Source organism: Canis lupus, unplaced genomic scaffold (genome assembly GCF_011100685.1).
Source record: "Canis lupus familiaris isolate Mischka breed German Shepherd unplaced genomic scaffold, alternate assembly UU_Cfam_GSD_1.0 chrUn_S287H447, whole genome shotgun sequence".
In the NCBI taxonomy this organism is placed as follows: Eukaryota; Metazoa; Chordata; class Mammalia; order Carnivora; family Canidae; genus Canis; species Canis lupus.
This window is the reverse complement of record NW_023331216.1, coordinates 21,685-30,309: the sequence shown is the minus strand read 5'-3', so window position 1 is coordinate 30,309 and position 8,625 is coordinate 21,685. Positions and strand designations below refer to the sequence as shown.

At 39.2% G+C, this 8,625-nt stretch overlaps 1 pseudogene; it reads left to right on the top strand.

The window, feature by feature from the left end:
- Nucleotides 1–1,406: 1,406 nt before the first annotated feature.
- LOC119879110 lies at nt 1,407–1,503 on the top strand (annotated as a pseudogene).
- Nucleotides 1,504–8,625: the final 7,122 nt, after the last annotated feature.

The following is an 8,625-nucleotide window of genomic DNA, read 5'->3' as shown; positions in this document are numbered from 1 at the left end:
AAATTAAACCAGATTGAATTTATAGGCACAGCTTGGAGATATTGTGTCTTCAATTCCAGACCACCAAAATGAAGCAAGTATCTCATGAAAGTGAATCAACTGAATTTTTTTTGGTTTTGCACTGCATATAAAGGTTATGTGTATACAATATTGAAGTCTATTAAAAGTGTGCAATAGCATTATGTCCAAAAAACACAATGTATATACCTTAAATTTAAAAATACTTTATTACTGAGATGCACGGGTGGTCCAGTGGTTGAGCATCTGCCTTCAGCTCAGGGCATGATCTTGGAGTCCCAGGATGGAGTCCCACATGGGGTTCCCCACAGGGAATCTGCTTCTCCCTATGCCTAGGTCTATGCCTCGTTCTCTTTCTGCATCTCTCATGAATAAATAATTAAAAAATAAAAATACCTTTATTACTAACAAATGCTAACCATCATGTGAACTTTCAGTTGGTTGCAATCACTGATCATAGATCCACGTAACAAATTAAGTAATAATGAGTAAGTTTGAACTGCAAGAAGGACACAGAGACATGAAGTGAGAAATGCTGTTGAAATAAAAATAACACCAAAAGACTTGCTCAATGCACGTTTGCCACAAACTTCAATTTGTAAAAAAAAAAAAAAAAAAAAAAAGATTTGTGTGAAGCACGATAAAATAAGGTATGTCTATATAAAAAAGTGTTAAAGTGATTAGTTATTAAAGAAAAAAGGGTTTTTTTTCTCATAACATTTATCAAAATAAATTCTCAGATGAATTAAAGGCATAATTGTGAAACAATGAAACTACTGACATATAGTTGATAATATAGGTGAATTTTATATGAACATGGATAGAGAAAGCCTTTTTAAGCATAAAAGTCATAATGATATCACCAAGATGGCAAGAAAAATGATCTTCTCCAGTTCCCTCAGAGAAAAACCAACTAGGAGTATCTATAGTCAAGGCATCTTTGTGAAAGTCCTAGAACCAAGGATGAGGCTGGAGTATCTACTTGGCTCAGAAAAAAATAAAATAAAATAATGCATTTGAAGGGAAGGTAAAAGGAGCAGTTTTACTTTGACCTAATCACCCTTTCCCAAAACCAGTGCAGTACAGCACAAAGATATACTCCCAGAAACCTCTGATTTCTCCAGTGTGAAAAAGCCCAAGGGAGGGTATCCAGCTTCTCCACTGTTATGAGTGCTTCTAAGGATGCCTACACTTCAGTCTCATCTCACAGGGACCACTGGAGAAATAAATAGCATAAGACTTTCAAGCATCAGAGATGGAGAGGGAGAAAGGGGCTCATAGCAATTAAGGCAGGGATCATGGTAAGCTGTGGTTTGGGGGAGTAAGTACCTGAACAGAGCTCTTAGCTAAGAGCCAGAGTGAGAGCCATTTGGAGAACCAAAGTGATGGTGCTCACTTCAGCAGCACATATACTAAAATCGGAATGATACAGAGAAGATTAGCATGGCCCTTGCACAAGGATAACATGCAGCATTCCATATTTTTTCAACTTCTGGTCTTTGGCCTTGTCAGAATCATCCAGGGTGAAATTTACTTAGGTCATGGTTGATATTCTTGACTCAGCCCGCTCACATACAGCCACTCTGCACTTAGCAAAATGACTAGAAGGAAGAATTCAACACAAAAGAAAGAATCAGAAACAGTACTCTCTGCCACAGAGTTACAGAATTTAGATTACAATTCAGTATCAGAAAGTCAATTCAGAAGCACAATTATAAAGCTACTAGTAGCTCTGGAAAAAAAGCATAAAGGATTCAAGAGACTTCATAACTGCAGAAATTAGATCTAATCAGGATGATATTAAAAATCAATTAAATGAGATGCAATCCAAACTGGAGGTCCTAATGATGAGGGTTAATGAGGTAGAAGAAAGAGTGAGAGATATACAACACAAGTTTATGGCAAGGAGGAAGCTGAGGAAAAAAGAGAAAAACAATTAAAAGACCATGAGGAAAGGTTAAGGGAAATAAATGATAGCCTGAGAAGGAAAAATCTACATATTGAACAAATCATAGCTGAGAACTTCCCTAATTTGGAGAGGGAAACAGGCATTCAGATCCAGGAGATAGAGATATCCTCTATCAATAAAATAAAATAAAATAAAATAAAATAAATAAAATAAAATCAATAAAAACCGTTCAACACCTCAACATTTAATAGTGAAACTTGCAAATTTCAAAGATAAAGAGAAAATCCTTAACGTGGTAAGAGACAAGAGATCCATAACTTATATGGGGAAAAATATCAGATTAACAGCAGACCTCTCCACAAAGACCTGGCAGACCAGAAAGGGCTGGCAGGATATATTCAGGTCTTAAATGAGAAGAACATACAGCCGAGAATACTCTATCCAGCAAGGCTCTCATTCATAATAGAAGGAGAGATAAAGAGCTTCCAAGAGATGCAGAAACTGGAAGAATATGTGACCACTAAACTAGCTCTGCAAGAAATGTTAAGGGGGACCCTGTAAAATAAATAGGAAGCCCAAAGAACCTACCCACAAAAACAAGGACTGAATAGGTATTATGGTGACACTAAGTTCATATCTATCAATAGTTACTCTGAACATGAATGGGCTAAATGATCCCACCAAAAGACACAGGGTTTCAGGCTGGATAAAAAAGCAAGACCCATCCATTTGCTGTCTACAAGAGACTCATTTGAGACCTAAGGACACCTCCAACCTGAAAATGAAAGGGTGGAGAACCATTAACGTTCAAATGGTCCTCAAAAGAAAGCTGGGGTGGCAATCCTCCTATCAGATAAAGGTTATCCCAAAGACTGTAGTAAGAGATGAAGAGGGACACTATGTCATACTCAAAGGGTCTATCCAACAAGAAGACTTAACAATCATGAATATTTATGCCCCTAATGTGGGAGCTGCCAAGTATATCAAACAATTAATAACCAAAGTAAAGACATATTAAATTATAATACACTAATAGTAGGAAACTTCAACCTAGCACTTGCGGCAAATGACAGATCTTCTAAGCACAACATCACCAAAGAAACAAGAGCTTTAAATGATACACTGGATCATATGGATTTCACAGATATCTACAGAACTTTAGGTCCAAACACAACTGAACACACATTCTTCTCAAGTGCACATGGGACTTTCTCTGGAATAGACCATATTGGCTTACAAACCAGGTCTCAGGCAATACCAAAAGATTGGGATTGTTCCCTGCATATTTTCAGACCACCATGCTTTGAAACTTAAACTCAATCACAAGAAGGAATCTGGAAGAAACTCAAACACATGGAGGTTAAAGTGCAGCCTGCTAAAAGATGAAAGAGTCAACCAGGAAATTAGAGAAGAATTAAAAAGATTCATGGAAACTAATGAGAATGAAGATACAACCATTCAAAATCTTTGGGATACAGCAAAAGCAGTCCTGAGAGGGAAATACATCACAATATAAGCATCCCTCAAAAAATTGGAAAAAACAAATACACAAGCTAACCTTGCACCTAAAGGAAGCAACTGCAGAAAGGACAGCAAATAAACCTATACCAAGTAGAAGAAGAGAGTTAATAAAGATTCGAGCAGAACTCAATGAAGTAGAGACCAGAAGAACTGTAGAACAGATCAACAAAACCAGGAGTTGGTTCTTTGAAAGAATTTGTAAGAGAGATAAACCATTATTCAGTCTATTGAAAAGAAAGGAGAAAGGACTCAAATTATAATATTATGAATGAAAGGTGAGAAATCACAACCAATACCAATGAAATACAAAATTTAAAATAAAAAAAAACCATGTAATTTATATATATATAATAATAAAAATATTATTATAATATTTTAATAAAGCAATTTATTTATACACCAATAAATTAGTCAATCTAGAAGAAACAGACACATTTCTGGAAAACCACAAACGACCAAAACTGGAACAGGAAGAAACAGAAAACCTGAACAGGCCAATAACCAGGGAGGAAATTGAAGCAGTCATCAAAAACCTCCCAAGACACAAAAGTCCAGAGCCAGATGGCTTCCCAGGGGAATTCTATTAAATATTTAAAGAAGAAACAAAACCTATTCTACTAAAGCTGTTCTGAAAGATAGAAAGGGACGGAATACTTCCAGACTCATTTTATGAAGGCAGCATCACCTTAATTCCAAAACCAAAGACCCCACCAAAAAGGAGAATATAGACCAATATCCCTGATTAACACAGTTGCAAAAATTCTCAAAAATATACTAGCCAATAGGATCCAACAGTACATTAAGAAGATTATTCACCGTGACTAAGCAGGATTTATCCCTGGAATGCAAGGCTGGTTCAACACTCTTAAAACAATCAACGTGATAGATCATATCAACAAGAGAAAAAACAAGAACCATATGATACTCTCAATAGATGCAGAGAAAACATTTTTAAAAGATTTTATTTCTTCATGAGACACACACATACACACACAGAGAGAGAGAGAGAGAGAGGACAGAGACACAGGCAGAGGGAGAAGCAGGCTCCACGTAGGGAGCCCAAGGTGGATTCGATCCTGGGACTCCAGGATCAGGCCCTGGGCTGTAGGCGGTGCTAAACCACTGAGCCACCCGGGGGGCCCCAGAGAAAGCATTTGACAAAATACAGCATCCATTCCTGATCAAAACTCTTCAGAGTGTAGGGAAGGAGGGAATATTCCTCACCACCTTAAAAGTCATCTATGAAAAGCACACAGCAAATATCATTCTCAATGGTTGGAAATACTGAGAGCCTTTCCCCTAAGATCAGGAACAGACAAGGATGTCCACTCTCACCACTGCTATTCAACATAGTACTGGAAGTCCTAGCCTCAGCAATCAGACAACAAAAAGAAATAAAAGGCATTGAAATTGCAAAGAAGTAGTCAAACTCTCCCTCTTCACAGATGACATGGTAAGGTACCTATAAAACCCAAAGACTCTACCCCAAGATTGCTAGAACTCATACAGCATTTCGGCAATGTGGCAGGATACAAAATCAATGCTCAGAAGTCAGTGGCATTTCTATACAGTAATAATGAGACTGAAGAAAGAGAAATTAATCAATACCAAAATCCCATTCAGGTTTATTGCACCCAAGCATAAGATACCTAGGAATAAACTTAACCAAAGTGATAAAGGATGTATACCCTAAAAACTACAGAATGCTTCTGAAAGAAATTGAGGAAGACACAAAGAGATGGAAAATATTCCATGCTCATGGATTGGAAGAATTAATACTGTGAAAATTTCTCTGCTACCCAGGGCTATTTACACATTTAATGCAATCCCTATCAAAATACCATAGACTTTCTTCAGAGAGTTGGAACAAATCATCTTCAGATTTGTGTGGAATCAAAAAAAGACCCTGAATAGCCAGGGGAATTTTGAAAAAGAAAACCAGAGCAGGGGGCATCACAATGTTGGATTTCAAGTTGTACTACAAAGCTGTGATGATCAAGACAGTGTGGTACTGGCACAAAAACAGACACGTAGATCAGTGGAACAGAATACAGAACCCAGAAACGGGCCCTCAACTCTATGGTCAACTAATATTCAACAAAGCAGAAAAGACTATCTCCTGGAAAAAGGACAGTCTCTTCAATAAATGGTGCTGGGAAAATTGGACAGCCATGTGCAGAGGAATGAAACTAGACCATTCTCTTACACCATACACAAAGATAAACTCAAAATGGATGAAAGATCTAAATATGAGACAAGAATCCATCCAAATCCTAGAGGAGAACACAGGCAACACCCTTTTTGAACTTGGCCACAGAAACTTCTTGCAAGATACATCTGTGAAAGCAAGGGAAACAAAAGCAAAAATGAATTCTTGGGCCTTCATCAAGATAAAAAGCTTCTGCGCAGCAAAAGAAACAGTCAACAAAACTAAAAGACAACCTACAGAATGGGAGAAGATATTTGCAAATGACATATCAGATAAAGGGCTAGTATCCAAGATCTAAAAAGAACTTAGTAAACTCAACACAGCAAAGAAACAAACAATCCAATCATGAAATGGGCAAAAGACATGAACAGAAATCTCACAGAGGAAGACATAGACAAGCACATGAGAAAATGCTCTGCATCACTTGCCATCAGGGAAGTACAAATCAAAACCACAATGAGATACCACCTCCCACCAGTGAGAATGGGGCAAATTAACAAGGCAGGAAACAACAAATGTTGGAGAGGATGCGGAGAAAAGGGAACCCTCTTGCACTGTTGGTGGAATGTGAACTGGTGCAACCACCCGGGAAAACTGTGTGGAGGTTCCTCAAACAGTTCAAAATAGAGCTGCCTTATGACTCAGCAATTGCACTGCTTGGGGTTTTACCCCAAAGATACAGATGCAGTGCAGTGAAAGACCGAGACACCTGCACCCCAATGTTTATAGCAGCAATGTCCACAGTAGCCAAACTGTAGAAAGAGCTTCAGTGCCCATTAAAAGATTAATGGATAAAGAAGATGTGATCTATATACACAATGGAATATTACTCAGCCATTTAAATGACAAATACCCTCCATTTGTTTCAATGTGGATGGAACTGGAGGGTATTATGCTGAGTGATGTAAGTCAATCGGAGAAGGACAAACATTATATGGTTTCATTCATATGGGGAATATAAAATATAGTGAAAAGGATTAAAGCAGAAAGGAGAGAAAATGCGTTGGAAATATCAGAGAGGGAGACATAACATGAGAGACTCCTAATTCTGGGAAACAAGGGGTAGTGGAAGGGGAGGTGGGTGAGGAAATGCGGTGACTAGGTGATGGGCACTGAGGATGGCATTTGATGGGAAGAGCACTTGGTGTTATACTATATGTTGGCAAATCAAACTCTAATAAATAAAAAATATACAAAAAAATGAGAAGCGAAGAAAAAAAAAGTGATGACGCCCCAACCCAACTGGCTGGGTTTGGTTCTGTGTGTCCACCTAAAGGTCTCTATAAGGAATGCCTGGGTGGCTCAGTGGTTTAGCCTGCCTTCGGCCCAGGGCATGATCCTGGAGTCCTGGGATCAAGTTCCGCATCAGGCTCCCGGCATGGAGCCTGCTTCTCCCTCTGCCTGTGTCTCTGCCTCTCTCTGTGTGTCTTTAATGAATAAATAAATAAAATCTTTAAAAAACAAAAACAACAAACAAAAAAAACAAAGGGTCTCTATAGACAGAGCCATCTTACAGCCTGCTCACACAGGGAAGGAAGTCAGCAAACCCACCCCAGTGTGGTACACTGCCTCAACCTAGGAGCCTAATCAATGATCTATGAGAGGTCACACAGCCCAGGCTATGACCTCACCTAGACAAAGAGCCAACCCAGTAGCTCTGTTCAATTGTTGAGCAGAGACTACAGCCCTTCTTATTCAGGACACCTCAATAGTGACCATGGACATCCTTGGAGCTCAACATACAGGACACAGAGCATAGCCAATGGCCCTGTCCAGCACTAGAACCCAGCCCACAGCCTTGCCTGATTGCTGAGCACAGCCCTGAGGTCCCCCCTAATCCCAAAGAGACTTTACCTGAATGCCGAGTCATGCCAGAGGCACATCTGGATTGGGGGCACAGCCTGTACTCTCACCCTACCAGGGCCAATTGCAGACCCAGCCTGCAGCCCCACTCATAAGCAAAGTAAAAACTAGTAGCACCACTCTGCCTGTGACTCCAGCCCACCAGAGGTGAATGCTGATCCAGCTAATGGCTCCACCTGACCATGAAGCCAATACAAAGCCACTCAACCAGGGAGCCAGCCAGCAAGCAGCCCAATCTGAATGCCAAGCTGAGTTCAGCAGGCTCACCTAACCAAAGAGCTCAGCCAGGAGTACTCCTATCTCAGAGAAGAGACAGAAGCCTCACCAAATTAGAGACCCTAACAGTAAGCCCCTCCTGCCCTCAGTTACTTCCATCTGACCCATCCAAGCCCCACAGTGAACTATTATTGGTTTAAAAGAGAAATGCTGAAACTATAAGATAGGTACATAAGCCTCATGGCACTAACAAAGAAAAACCCTGTAGTAGATGAGCAAAGTATTGAGATAGAAGAATCAAAGCACACCACCACAAAGGGTCATCAAATCAGAAAAATAAGACAGCAAGGGACAAAGAAGAGAATAGGAATTACAAAACAGTCAGAAAAAAACAATTAACAAAAGTTAAAAAGAAAAGAATACAATTAACAAAATGGCCATAGTAAGGCCCTACCTATCAATAATTACTTTAACATTGGTGGATGAAATTCTCCAATCCAAAAACCTAGAGAGGCTGGGATGGTTAAAAAAAAAAAAAAAAAACAGGAAACTAGAATCCAACAATATGCTGTCTACAAGAGATTCACTATAGTTTTAAAGACACACATAGCAGCTCCCCCAACTGCTAACACCTGAAAATCAGCACAACAGGCCCCTCCCCAGAACACCAGCTAGACGGACAACTTCCAGGAGAAGCCAAGGGACTTTAAAGAACACAGAATCAGAAGATACTCCCCGGTGGTTCTTTTTTTGTTTGTTTGTTTTGTTTTTGTTTTTGTTTTGTTTTGCTTTTGATTTGTTTCCTTCCCCAACACCCCTTTTTTTCTCCTTTCTTTTTCTTTCTCTTTTTCTTTTTTTTTTTTTTTTTCGTTTTTTTTTTCTTTTTTCC